Source organism: Vicugna pacos, chromosome 4 (genome assembly GCF_048564905.1).
Source record: "Vicugna pacos chromosome 4, VicPac4, whole genome shotgun sequence".
In the NCBI taxonomy this organism is placed as follows: domain Eukaryota; kingdom Metazoa; phylum Chordata; class Mammalia; order Artiodactyla; family Camelidae; genus Vicugna; species Vicugna pacos.
Genome location: NC_132990.1, coordinates 46,233,410 through 46,246,677, shown reverse-complemented (window position 1 = coordinate 46,246,677; position 13,268 = coordinate 46,233,410). Strand labels below are relative to the sequence as shown.

General features: G+C 42.0%; 1 protein-coding gene across 3 annotated transcripts in view; it reads right to left on the bottom strand.

Moving 5' to 3' along the window:
- LOC107033502 (spermatogenesis-associated protein 31D4) overlaps positions 1-13,062 on the bottom strand; it is a 145,240-nt gene extending 132,178 nt beyond the window's left edge. For all 3 annotated transcript variants that reach the window (XM_072959652.1, XM_072959653.1, XM_072959654.1), the window contains exons 1-2: positions 13,045-13,062; positions 12,305-12,377 (exon numbers count right to left, since the gene is read on the bottom strand). The gene's annotated coding sequence lies outside the window, so the exon portion shown is untranslated. The remainder of the gene's footprint in view (positions 1-12,304; positions 12,378-13,044) is intronic.
- Positions 13,063-13,268: the final 206 nt, after the last annotated feature.

The following is a 13,268-nucleotide window of genomic DNA, read 5'->3' as shown; positions in this document are numbered from 1 at the left end:
TGTCCTCCCCCAGGCAGATGCACAGCTAGTGAATGGGGCAATGAGAGCTGGGGAAAGGAGGGCTGTAACTCAGCAGTGCGCAGTGGACTCCCCACTCCCTTCCAGCTGCACTTCAGCCTTAGCATGTGGGGGGAGGAGGGGGCTGTGGATCTTACCCACTCGGTTATTTCCAGGCAGGGTCATCAAGTGGGTAAGGGCATGGACTCCTAGCCAAAATGCTTGGACCTGAATCCTAGCTCAGCCACTTACCTTGTAGTTTAAAGCCTCTGTGGCTTCAGCTTTCCCATCTATAAAATGGGGATAATAAGACCATACACTTCCCAGAGTTGTGGTGAGATTAAATGAGTTAATATCTGTAGAAGACTTCAAACAGAGCCTAGCACATATTAACCACCCAATAAATGTTAGCTATTATTATTATTATCCCCTTGGACTATCTCCAAATCATAATTATGACACATCGTTTTATTATATTGTCTCCAAGCTGCATGCCATGAAACCACCAATAGGCAAAAATTAGCCAGTCCTATTGTTTTTTTAGTTACTAAACACTTTGTGATCCAAGGTGAAACCCCTTGGGCTGACTAAAGTCAGGGAAGACTTAAGTGAGGTTCCAGGATTCTATTTTCCCAGTAATCCTATTTCTAGGAGTACCTTCCACGGCAATTTTCAGATATACAAGGACAAGGTACAAAGAAGCTTGCTGCAGCATTATTTACATGGTGGAAAACTGGACCCAGACTACGTGTGAAACAATCTGAGAATGATTAAGTCAGGGGCAGCAAGCAGTACAAATACTATACAGCCATTAAGAAGGTTGCTTTTGATGAATTTTTACTGATGAGAAAATGCTCATGAAATAAATGTAAGTAGAAAAGCAGTCTTCAAAGCTGTGTGTCCAATGGGACTACATTTGATAACTATGTACCCACACCCGCAGAGAAAGCAAAAGTCCCGGGAAATGCATCAGGTTGTTAGCAGTGGGGTATCCGAGGGTGAAAGAACTCAACACACGGTTTTTGTTTACATTTCTATGCACTTTTTGGTGTCTCCATGTTTTACACACAGACACAAATTATTTTTATATTTGGGGAAGACATTTAGTCATAAAGCCAAAACACTTAGTAAAGACTCTGTCAGAAGACACACAGCGGACTAACAGGAACTGAACCTGCTTGCTGAACTCCTAGTGTTTTTTTTTTAGCCCCAAACACCACCACATAATAGCGACAGGTATTGCTAACTCTTCAACTCTTGCTTTGAAAGGAAAACTATGAGAGTCTCTCAGTTAGAAAAATGCAAGAGAGAGAAAGAGAGAGAGAGAGAGAGAGAGGTGGGCAGGGGCAGTTAGGGAGGATAGCAAGGGCCTCTTAAGGTATAGGATACAACTTGGCATTGATTAATCACAACCATTTGTTTTCACAACACTGGGCAGAAGCATCCTTGGCCCACAGCAAAATGGAAGAGGGCCATCTATCAGCTCTTTCGGAAGAAGTAAAAAACAAAACAAAACAAAACCCTCTGCGGTTTAAAAATAAAAAGAATACTAATGCAAACGGGACATCAGACAAGTCCAAGGAGACAAGCGACAGAATTCCCAGGCCTCTGCACGCAGAAACTTGCCAGTAAGCCTCCCACTCTGAGTCCTACACCTCAGGAAAGATGATTAAGAAGGCTCCACTCTGACAGCGCTTGGAACACATCAGGGAAGGCCAGTTTAAACTGCAGGCCACCTAACACACTCGGCCCAGAGTGCGGGCGCGGCCCCCCTGCCCGGGGACCTTCCCCTTTCAGCTGCATGCTCGGGAGAGGGGGCCCTGCACGAGCTGCGCCTTGGCCTGAAAGGCAAGATTAATAAAATTAGGATTATTTATGATGCAGGAGTGATTTAATAATATTTTTCAAGAACCTGAAGGATTTATGTAGAGGAACTGCTGTTTTACTAACTCAACCCTTTTGGATGGGCTCCAAGATAAACCAGACTTGTCTGGCTTCCGCCCCGAGTCCCTCCACCTCTCCCAGTTTCTCTTGGCAAATAATCTCTTCTTCAACTTCACTGGAGGGTAATGGTCAAGGAGATGACCTTCCTGGCTGCTTTATCAACCCTCACCCCCACCTCAAAATCGCTCTCAAATTCTCTCTTTGTTTCTTCAAATCCCAAAGAAAGAATCCAGAGGGGTGGGGATGCTGTCAGCATGCCAGGAGCTGGCAGATACATTACCTCGATTAATTCCCACAAACACTTTGTGAGAGTGTCATAATTATCCCTATTTTGCTTACTAGGAGATAGAGAAAATTTATTCTTTTAGAAAAAAGGGAGGTAGAGGCAAGAGGAGAGCAGGAGGTTTAGAAAAAGACTGTGTGAGCCACAATCTGACCCACTCTCAGAAGTGTAACTTCAAATCTCCAATAAATTTAAATTCATGAAAGAATCAGAGAGAATGCTGAAAGAATTTTCTCAATGGGCTTGTTGGCAAAGGATGAAACAGAAGCTCCATGTGTTTCACCTGAGATGGTGACAGGTGGTTCCATTAAGGAAATGTTACCTAAATCAAAGAGTAGGAAGGTCCCACTTGACATATGAGTTACATAAAGGAGGTGATGGGGGGCTGAAGCTCAGAGAAGTTAATCAACTTTCCTAGGATCACACAGCAGTGACACATATCCAGGTCTGTCTGTCTCCAATGTCTATTTTTTCCACTCTGTTCTACGCGCTGCACTAAGTTGAGATGGCTTTCTCCTCTCCAAAGCCAACTCTTCCACGGGTGTCCTCCAGCCAAACGTAGTAACAGGAGTGAATATTTATTGAGTGCTGACTGCACAACAGGCATTGTTGTGTGTATTAGCTTACTTGGTACTCACTACATCACTATATATTTGAGTGTATAATTATTCAGATTTTAAAATATGAGAACTGCTGCTTAGAGAAAGTAAGATACTGGCTCAAGCTCCCACTGCTTTAAGTGGCAAAACCAGCATTGAACCAGACTGTTGTGTTCTCTTATCTCGTCCCTTCCCACCTCCTTCAGGAATGATTCCTCCAACTAACCCATCTGATGAACACATTCTCTCCCAGCCGCACCCTGAGCTGCACCCTGGGATGGGACCCAGTGGGTTTGTAGAGGCCATGCAACACTGAACACAGAACACGCTCTGATGAGCTCAGATCGAAGTCACTGTCACCGCTCAAGCTAAAAGTGTAACTCAGAGGTTGGCAAATCTTTTCTCTAAAGGGGTAGTCAGTAAACATCTTTGGCTTACTGTCTGTGATGCCATCTACTCAACTCTGCTGTTGTGACGTGAAAGCAGCTATAGAAGTAACTGAATGAGCACAGCTGTGTTCCAGCAAGACTTTATTTATGGGCACTGAAATTTGAATTTCATATAGTTTTCATGCATCACAAAATATTATTCTTCTTTTGATATTTTCCCCCCAGCCATTTAAAAAGGTAAAAATCCTTCTTAGCGTGAGAGGCACAGAAAAATGGGAGGTGGGCTGGATTTGGCTCATAGGTTACAGTTTGCTGACCTCCGGTTTTACTAAACCCCCTCCCTTTGGGTCCTGCACCAGGTGGGCCTGTGTCCAGGCTGAACAGCTTTCTACCTTGAAACCACAAAGGTTCAGCTCCCAAGCCTCCACTCCTATAGCTTCTCCTGTCAAACTAGAAGAGAAGAAATTGTCTGCTGTCCCTGAAGGAGGTGGCCATAAAATAAGATGAAAGTCCTATCAGTTAGATGACCCTGGTGAAACTAAGCCCCAGGGGACAGGTTAAAGGAGGGTCACCCTAAGGCTATGACAAGGTTTGAGAATAATATGCTTCAGACTGAACATCCTAGAAAGAAATCTCTAGAGTGAAGACGTTGCTAAGAATCCTGGGGATGTAAACAGAAATGCTTTTCTCATGCATGAAGCAAAGGCCTGAGGACAAGAGATATAGGACAGGTGAAGGACAGGAACACAACTCAGCCTGGGGCCAGGGGACAGCTGAGGTCCAGACCCAGAGAGAAGACTAAAATGTACTAAGGAAAGACTGAGAATAATAATAACTGCCACCATTTATCAACCAGCTGCTGTGTTTCAGGCACACTATTGCTGGGTTCTTTACATATAGTATCTTATTTAACCCTTTCCACACTCCAGTAAAATAGGCATTGAAAACATCTTCTTGCATTTACTAATATTTTTGTATTTACGGTGCATCTTCCATGGAGCACACACTGTGCTAGGTGAAGATACGTAAGCAAAAACAGACCTGTACCTGCTCTCACGGAGAATATAGTCAAGTACAGGAATTGGCAAATTTTTTCTGCAAAGGGCCAGAGTAATTATTCAGGCTTTGTGAGCCATAAAGTCTGCGGCAACTACTCAACTCTGCCGCTGTGGTCCAAAAGCGGCCACAAATAATATGTCATTAAGTGGCTGAGTTTCAATAAAACTCTATTGACAAAAACAGGCTGCAGGCCAAAGCTGGCTATAGTTTGCTGACCCCTGGTCTAGGAGAAGAGAAACATTAAGCCAACAATTACACAAATAACACTAAGTGCTATCAAATAAGTTCCTCCTACTAAAAAAGCCTATACTGGGAGGGATTTTACCTATTTAGGAAGATGAAAGATTTTCTAGGAAGAATGAGCCTTACATCTAAATGTAGTAATTACTGAAGAGGGAGGCGAGAGTATTGCAGACAGTGGAAACAGTATGTGCAAAGGCCCTGTGGTCAAAGGGAGCATGACAAACACAAGATTGAAAGAAGATTTCTGCAGTTGGAGTGGAAAATATGAGTGGATATGAGACTGAAAAAGGCAGGTAGGGACCAGACCATGTAAGATCTTGCGGATCTTGTTAGGGAACTGGGTCTCTATTTGAATATAGAAACTATGGCACAAGATGTTCAGGAATATGCTCAAGGCTGTATAGCTAGTGAAAGATGGAGCTAGAAGCCTCCAGGCCCAACTTTATTGTTCACTCTGGTTTTATATTTGCCTAGTGTCTTTACAAATTTCCCTTTATGAAACTATAAAAGATCTTGACTAGACTAGAAGGAAAGGGAATCTTGTCTACACGTAGGCTAGAGGGTTAGCAAGGCCCTGACATCAGCTGGAAACCAGAGTTAGCCCATTAGAGAAGTCCTAGTTACAGAGAAGGAAGTACAAAGATTGGGGATAGCTGTGTTTTCTATTCTCTTTTCATCTCTGATGTTTGTGGAGCCTTACTGAATTGTTCTTTATATTCTATGTCAACTAATGGTGTTAGAATACTGCTAGACTCCTTAAACCAGCTCTGATGTTCCTTCTCGATCTAGCCCCTTCCTACCTCTCCAGTTCTGTCATTACCACCTCTTTGCCGTCTCCGCTCTAAGAAAATTGGATGACTTGCTATTCTACAAAAACTCCACGTCTCCTCCAAGTTCCTTCTGCTGGAAGAGCACCTGCCTAGGCTGCTCTGTCTGGATACCTTCCCTTCTTTAAGAGTCAACTCAGCAATTAAGCTGCAGGTCTCCAGGTCTGTGGGTAGCCTTCCTGACCTCTTCTCTGCCTATACCCAGACGCTGCGCTCCTCATCTGTGCTCCCACAGTTCCCTGTGTTAAGGGCTAGCATCCTAAACTACTGCTCGTGGTCAGCCTCCCCGCCCTTCACTGAACTCTGACAGCAAAGAATGTATCTGATAGGCATTTAGCATCTTCTATGTAGCAGTTAACTTAACTTGCCGTTAATCCACTTGTTTCTGTCTCTTAATTAGCCTCATCTTTCTACTTTAGAGTGCCTGGAATCCGCAGTTCTCTAAGTGGGATTCCTGGTCTGACAGCATCAGCATCACCTGGGAACTTGCTAGAAATGCCAGCTCTCAAGCTTTCCTCCATCTCAGGAATCAGAAACTCTGAGGGATGGGGTCCAGCAATCTGTGTTTTTAATAAGCCTCCAGGCGATTCTGATGTGTGCTAATGTTTGAGAACCACTGTCTTGTAGGAAGTTATTGCCCATTAAATTGTTGTTGATTCCCTGAGGATGGTACTTGGTCATTTTCAATCTGGAAAAGAGAAAGAGTAATTGAGGAAATGACAATTAAAGCTTCCACGAGGCTAGTTTTTTTAGAGAAGGAATTTTCTGACATGATATTTCAAATATGTGAGCGGTTCAGTGAAGGCTCTCCTTCATATGCCTTTAACAGCAAGGCTGATTCTCCTCTGGTCCAACTGTCTGGCTTGGGTGTGGTCTTGCTGAAAGGCAGGGCTTTGGATGAGATAACCTGACCAGGTGTCTTCCAGTGGTCAGGTTCTCTGCTTCGTGGCTATTCTATACACTATGGAAGAAACACAAGTTAGGGAGCAGGACGTTATTGCTGGGGGACTTTGGGCTTTCAACCCACGAGGAAGTATCTGCTTTTTTTCCTCCCTCATAAGGTGAGTCTTTGCCAGTCTATACTCATAAAAAGAGATGACCAACCTTTCGAGAAAGGTAATTGTTTGGTTTTAGGTCATAAAAATGAAGCCTTGCTTTGTTTTCAAAGGAACATGCTCTTCATGTAACCTGTACAAACTGAATGACAAGTAGGTGAGGTCCGAAATTGGAAAGATAAAACTTGGTTTGTTGATTTTTGGCCTGAGAGCTGAAACAATGGGACAAAGGAGCGGCTTGTTGGCATAAGCTCCATAAAACATAATAATATTAGTCATGTAAACAGAAGAAAACAGGAGAGGCTTAATGAGATAAATTACACCGAGTCACCACAGTCTGGATTAAAATATTCTGATAAAGCCAACACGAAAAGGTCCAAAAGAAAGGGTAAAGGCAAGAGTGATAACTTTAGATTGGGAAGACAATAGCTCCTTCTATCCCGGATTCCTCTGACAAGAGGAGCTTTCAGAGGCCGCCTCAGGCAACTGGGAGCGCCCATTGAGAGCATACTTTTCATCCAAAAAAAAAAAAAAAAAAAAAAACCCTCTACTACTCAAACCACTGGCAGACAAAGCCAACACATTCTTTTCTTCTTTTCTATTCTTTTTCCCCTTCACAATTGCAAAGTCATCCATTTCACTCTGTAAATCTGCAGAAGGAATAAAAGCGCTCATAGGTTTGCAACTCTCTATTTGCTTTCTCTAGACTTGTTGGCCTGACTTTCAAAGTGTGAATCAGCCGTTGTTCTCCAGTCCTGGGGGGTTGGGGGGGGGAGCAGCCAACATATCTATGTTTAAGACTGCCCTGCGTACCAGTGTGAACAGCGACTTTTTCATAACTGTTTTTGTAAGGACATTTGAACAATTAAAGTGTAGTGCATGGATTTTTGCGGTTTAAACTAATGTAGTATTGCCAGGTCTGGGGTCACTAGTACATATTTATATAGTTATCTTCCTAAAGCGTACATCTCTAACTATGAAGAAATAGAACTCTTCCAAAACTTAGAATGGGTAAGCTCTCACTGGCTCACAATTCCATTAACTTCTTGGCAATGGTGATGAGCACAGGGTTACCAAAAGCCAGTGAATATTTAAAAAAATGACAGAATAATAAAAACAACAACAACAACAACAACAACCAGGCTACCAGACACAGCTTCAGATCAGGAGCCAACAATACCACTGCTAGAGAGGACTTTATCTGTGCTTAAGAACATCCTAAGCATCGAAAACTGAATCTACGTGTTTCCAAAATAAACTGTTGGTTTGTTTGGTTGTTTTTAAAAGTAATATGTATCTATTTGTTATGGAAAATACTAAAAATGCAGAAATATTAAGGAAAAAATTAAAATAGCCTGTGATCATAAGACCTACATAAAGCCACACTTTGGCTTATTTCCTTCTAGGCTTTTTTTCTGTGCATATATTAAGATGCAAACACACACACAAACACATACATGTATTATCCAATTCAATATCATACTATGATATACTACATTTACTACTACACATTTACTACTGCAAAACCTACTTTTTTCACATAACAATTATAAACATTTTCTTGCCAACTAAAATTTTACAGCAAAGGTTGTAAATTGGTAGCCGATAAATAGGTTTGACTGGGTCACAGGGTAATCAATCACATGGAACTCAGCTGACCCTGTGAGATAGGGCCTGTGCTTTCCACTTTACTGCAGTCCGTACTGCTCTCTATTGCCTTCCAACTGACATTGTCAGTTACTGTTTATAATTTCACTTACACTTTTAAAAACATCTTTTTACATAACTGTAAAAGGTAAGTTCCTAGAAGCAGAATTGCTTTTGAAGGGAAGGAATATTTTCAAACTTTTGATATATAAATCCAAATGCTTTTCAGAAAAATTGCACCAAATATACTTTACTAACAGTCAGGAACTTTATTTTCCTAATTCTCTACGTCAGAGCGTTACTATACTTTTTGGTAAAAATATTTGCCAATTTGAGGAGTTAAAAATGGCATTTTGGGCATTATACTAAGTGAAATAAGTCAGGCAAAGAAAGACAAATATTGCATGATCTCATTTGTATGTGGAATCTTAAAGGCATTTCATTTTTGTTTTACTATGTATTTTATATTCATTTTTTCATATATATTGACAATTGCATTTCCTTTAGGAATTACCTATTCATGTGTTTGCTCAATTTTTTTTTAACTAGGCTATTCTTAGTTTCCTGAATGGATTTTACAAGTTTCATTTTGATGATATTACTTTACTTGATCATATATGCTACAAGATTTTCCTATTTCTCATATTAATGTTTTTCATGATTTTTTTGACATGCTGAAGCTAACGTTCGCGTGGTCAAATGTGGCAAGACTTTGTTTTCTTCCTCTGCTTTTATGTTTACAAAGTTCTCTATCTTATGATCAGGCGAAACTTTACCTATACATTCTTCTGTTCTTTTATGGTTTCCTTTTTTACATTTATGCTTGCAGAAATTCCCTTGCCCTCTCAGCAACATCACACAGGGCTCTGGAGAAAAACACTGTTTCTTGGCTCTGCACGCCACATTATCCAGGGTTACCCCTTGCTCCTCTGTCTTCTCAGTCTCACTACGGCTCCTTGCATTTTTACAGTCCTTTGAGTAAGTATTTCTTAGACCGATATGTGCATAAAAAGTGATTTGGGGAACACCTTAAAATGCAGTTTGTCCTGCTTCCCAAGGTGGGACTCAGAAATATGCATGTTCAACAAGTACCAGAGAGAATTTTTCTGCAAAGTGATGCAGGGACCTATTTGGCCCTGTTATCCATTTGTACGATGTCTATATTTACATGTCTACATGGATCTACACCCACATCCAATTCTGTGTAGCCCCCATTGAACATCTCCAGCTGTATCTTCCAGGTACCTCAAACTCAATTCAAAGCAGAAGTCACAACCTCTCCACCCCAAACTCTTCATCCTCTGAGCATCATTTAACTTGCTGAGAATGAGAGGTCTCCCTGCCCCAGATCTGAGTGAACAATTTCTCCAAGGAGCTCTGGTACCTATTTGTGGATAATAGTATTAATAAACTAAGATCTGGGCACCAGGTATACTTATAATTATCTTGTCTTCCATCGAACTCTTTCCTTGGGACACAGTTCCAGCAGTAGGATTATTGGATTAGAGAAGATGAAATATTTTATGGCTCTTGATTCAATATTGACAAAGGTACAACCAGTCCATTTGTGGGCTCTATTGGGACTATATGCTTTGCTTCTCTTCCCTCAGCCAGTCTCAGTCGCTAATATTGAAGGCTTAGCATTACCTAACATTGTCCTCCTGATACTAGAAGTTCAGGAAAGAGTACTGAGGTCCAGCTCCTGTCACCACCCTCTCTACTCCTCCAGGGATCTTTGCTGAAGGGGAGACCAGACACCCTGAACAACAGCCAAATAGGGAAGAAAGAACTAGCCGGCAAGTGCCTTCAAAGCTCCCACGCCTCCCCGCTTCCTAATCGGCAATCTCTGGTTTATCTGTAGAGAAAGATGGGTCCAGGGCCAGGACTCCTAATGAAGGCTCCCCACTCCTGTTTATCTCATTAATCTAAGTATCTTCAGAATGCACCAGGAGAGCTAGCCTGGACCTTCAGGATGGCAGGAAACAAAAAAGAGAAAGATGGAACACAGTTTCTTAATCTTAATGAACCATAATGATATCCTTCAATAAGTGTGTCCAAGGGTCCCATACTGGGGGGGGGGGATGGAGGATGGAGAGGGAGGTGGCCAAGAGGATAGAAAGGACACAGGAGTGGGAGGGCAAAAGGGAGTCTCCTAGAGTTATCATCTGTGATGAGAGGGAGCTGAAATTCCCTCTCCTAGAAGGGGCTAGCAGGCACATTCTCCAACATCTATTCTCCCCTGTGGTAAAGCCCACACCTGCCCCCTCCAACTAACTCCACAGGAGGCTGAGAGGACCTGGGAAAGAACAAGTCTTGCCATAAGCTGTTTCAATTTCCTTAAACACTGGAAGTGGAGAAAAAAATGCCAGGGAAGCACCAGAGCAGATCTGGTTTGTCCTGACAAATCTTACACCTGTCCAAAAACATGCCACTCCTGTGTGGCCACTGCTGTCCCTGAGCTTGAGAGATCTCTTCTTCTGGGGCTTTTCTGATGCTTCTGAGTGGCAGGAACCCCAACCAACTCCAAACTGGGTTTCTCTTGGTCCAGCTCCTTCAGTTAAACCCAAAGGTGAGGACTTAGCTCAAAGGGCTGGTCAGCAATCTACTCAGAGGTGGCACGCATCCCAACTAAGGACGCTGCTTGCACAGCAGCTCTACCCCCTACCAGCTGTGAGACTTGGGGAAAGCCATTAACTCTCTGCGCCTCGGTGTTCCCACATGTGAAATGGAGGTGTACTGATTAGAGTTCTCTAGAGAAACAGAACCAACAAGATAAATAAATACAGAAAGAGACAAGAGGAGATTTATCATAGGAATTGGTTCACAAGACCGTGGAGGCTGGGAAGTCCCACCATCTGCAGTCTGCAAGCTGGAGAAACAGGAAAGACGCTGGTGTCATTCAGTGCAAGTCCTAACATCCGAGAACCAGCAGTGCTGATGTTGGAGGGTGGAAGCTGGATGCCTCAGTTCAAGAAAAGAGCAAATCTGCCCTTTCTCTGCCTTTTTGTTCCGTTCACTGGATGATGCCCACCCAAATTGGTAAAGACTATCTTTTTTACTCAGTCTGATTCAAACACTAATCTGTCCTAGAAACACCCCCCCAGACACACCCAGAAATAATGTCTAAACCGCTATCTGGGCATCCCTTAGCCTAGTCAAGTTGACACATAAAATTAGCCATCACAGGAGGTGATTAAAATACTGACTTTAGAGTCATTGTGAAGAATAAACGAATTCATATATAAAGTACTTAGATCAGTGAACTCAGGAACAACAGCTAGAAAATGATGACAATGATGAGAAGGAGGATCACAAAGGTGCCAAAAGGCATCTTCCTTCAACCTGCCATGGTACCTGACATTCTACCTCTGACTACTTCTTGAGTTTGAAAATGGTCCCAAAAGTATGCTTCAGGGGATGCCTGTGTTTCAGGAGCTGGGCCAGCGTAATTCACTGCTAAAATCCAAAAATGACAGCCTTCCCTGTGCCCATTCTTCACCAACTTCAGACCAAATTAAATTAATGGATAGAAATTTTAAACTTAAATATTCATTCCATTAGTTTTTATAATTTTGGTGCTAGTGAGTGGAGGAAATTGATGAGCAGGAAAAAAATATTATTGAAAAAGCTCAAAAACAGTTGCCCAGGCCTAGTCTGATAGCCAGATTATTTTTCATGAAGCTATGCTCATGGTTTTTATTTTAGACTGCATAGATATGAGCCATTTCCTGCTAGTCAAACTAGTCTTGATTTGTATGAGAGTGAAATACATCAGTATTTGGTTGTGCCATACCAGGAGCACAGCACCAAGGCTCAGTGTCACCTGAAAGAATGTGTTCCTTGGTGGGGTATTGAAAGCCTTCATGACACCAGCTCCAGCCACATGGCTCCACTAATTCTTACCGGGCTCACTGAATGTAACACTCATTTGATCCTTAGCATGCACTGTTTAAAGTTTTCTTTATTAGTACTCATCACTTAAAGTGTGAGTTTTGATTCCCAGCTATCCTGATTGCTCTCTAGAAGAGGAATTAACTTCTAAATATTTCCTGATGTCCTCAAAGCCTAAGAGAGAACTATGTTTTTGCTGTATCCAAATAAACATATTGATTCAAAACTTGTTATCAGGAATGAATTATGCTTAACAACTTTTAACTTCCATTTAATCTCCCAAAATGAATGTGGGACAGTTAAGTCTTAATGAATAAGAAATTAGGAAACGTCTACCTACTAAGGACCAACGGCCCAGGTGAGCACATACCATCAAGACGGACTGTGAGAGGTCTACAGCTGGAGTTTCATGAGTAAGGCATTAGCCCCAGAAAGAGTTGTAGCTGGAAAAAAAAAAAAAACCCACTTCACCAAAGAAATTCCATTCACTTTAAGGCTTGCTGGATTGCAGAGAATTTGTACTTTTCTGGGTCTGAAAGCTAACATTTGAAGAGGCTGTTTCCCTACTGATTCCCTTTACATATAGAAGAACTGAACAGACCACTGAGCTAAACTCAGTGGAATGAAATCCAGCTTGAGATGTCTACTGAGATTATAGGGCTATGCAGAATCCTTTCAAAACATTTTTCAAAAAATGTGAATGATGGGGTTCACAGAAGGAACATCTTAGGCACTTTTGCACTGGAAATAAAAAATTCCCAGCATTAACATCTTCCATCCACAACCAACATCTACTACCACCGACTCTTTCCCCAAACCATCTTGTCGCCTATACTCCACTCAAAAGAATAATGGAAATGAGAATACTTCATTCCTGGAAAAGAATTCCTAATTTTAGCCCAGTGTAACTGTGGACCTTCTAGTCCATGCTGGTCCTAATGTCTGCTAATGTATTACTAGGTGAATATGCTTCCTGAGAACGAGGACTGTGCTCCCAAGGATCTGTTTGAAGACATTAGGTAAGAGTTGATAGACTGAAAATTCTAGGTATGCCTCCCATATGACACAGAAAGAATTCTTACTGAGTAAAACTTAAGAACTAAGTACCACCTTCTCCTCCTTGTTCATTATTCCTTCCTCTTCACTCCTCCCCCACCCCTGGGAGCCCTACACTGTTCACAGCATAAAGATAGCTTTGTTCTATCTTCCCAAATAGAACTCCTCCTTAAATGGCTGCAGTGGGGGAAGGGAGCCACAAGGATGTAAAAGCTGGTAGAATTGGTCTATGTATATAGCAAGGCCAAGAACACTACGTTGTATAAATCATGAGGGTT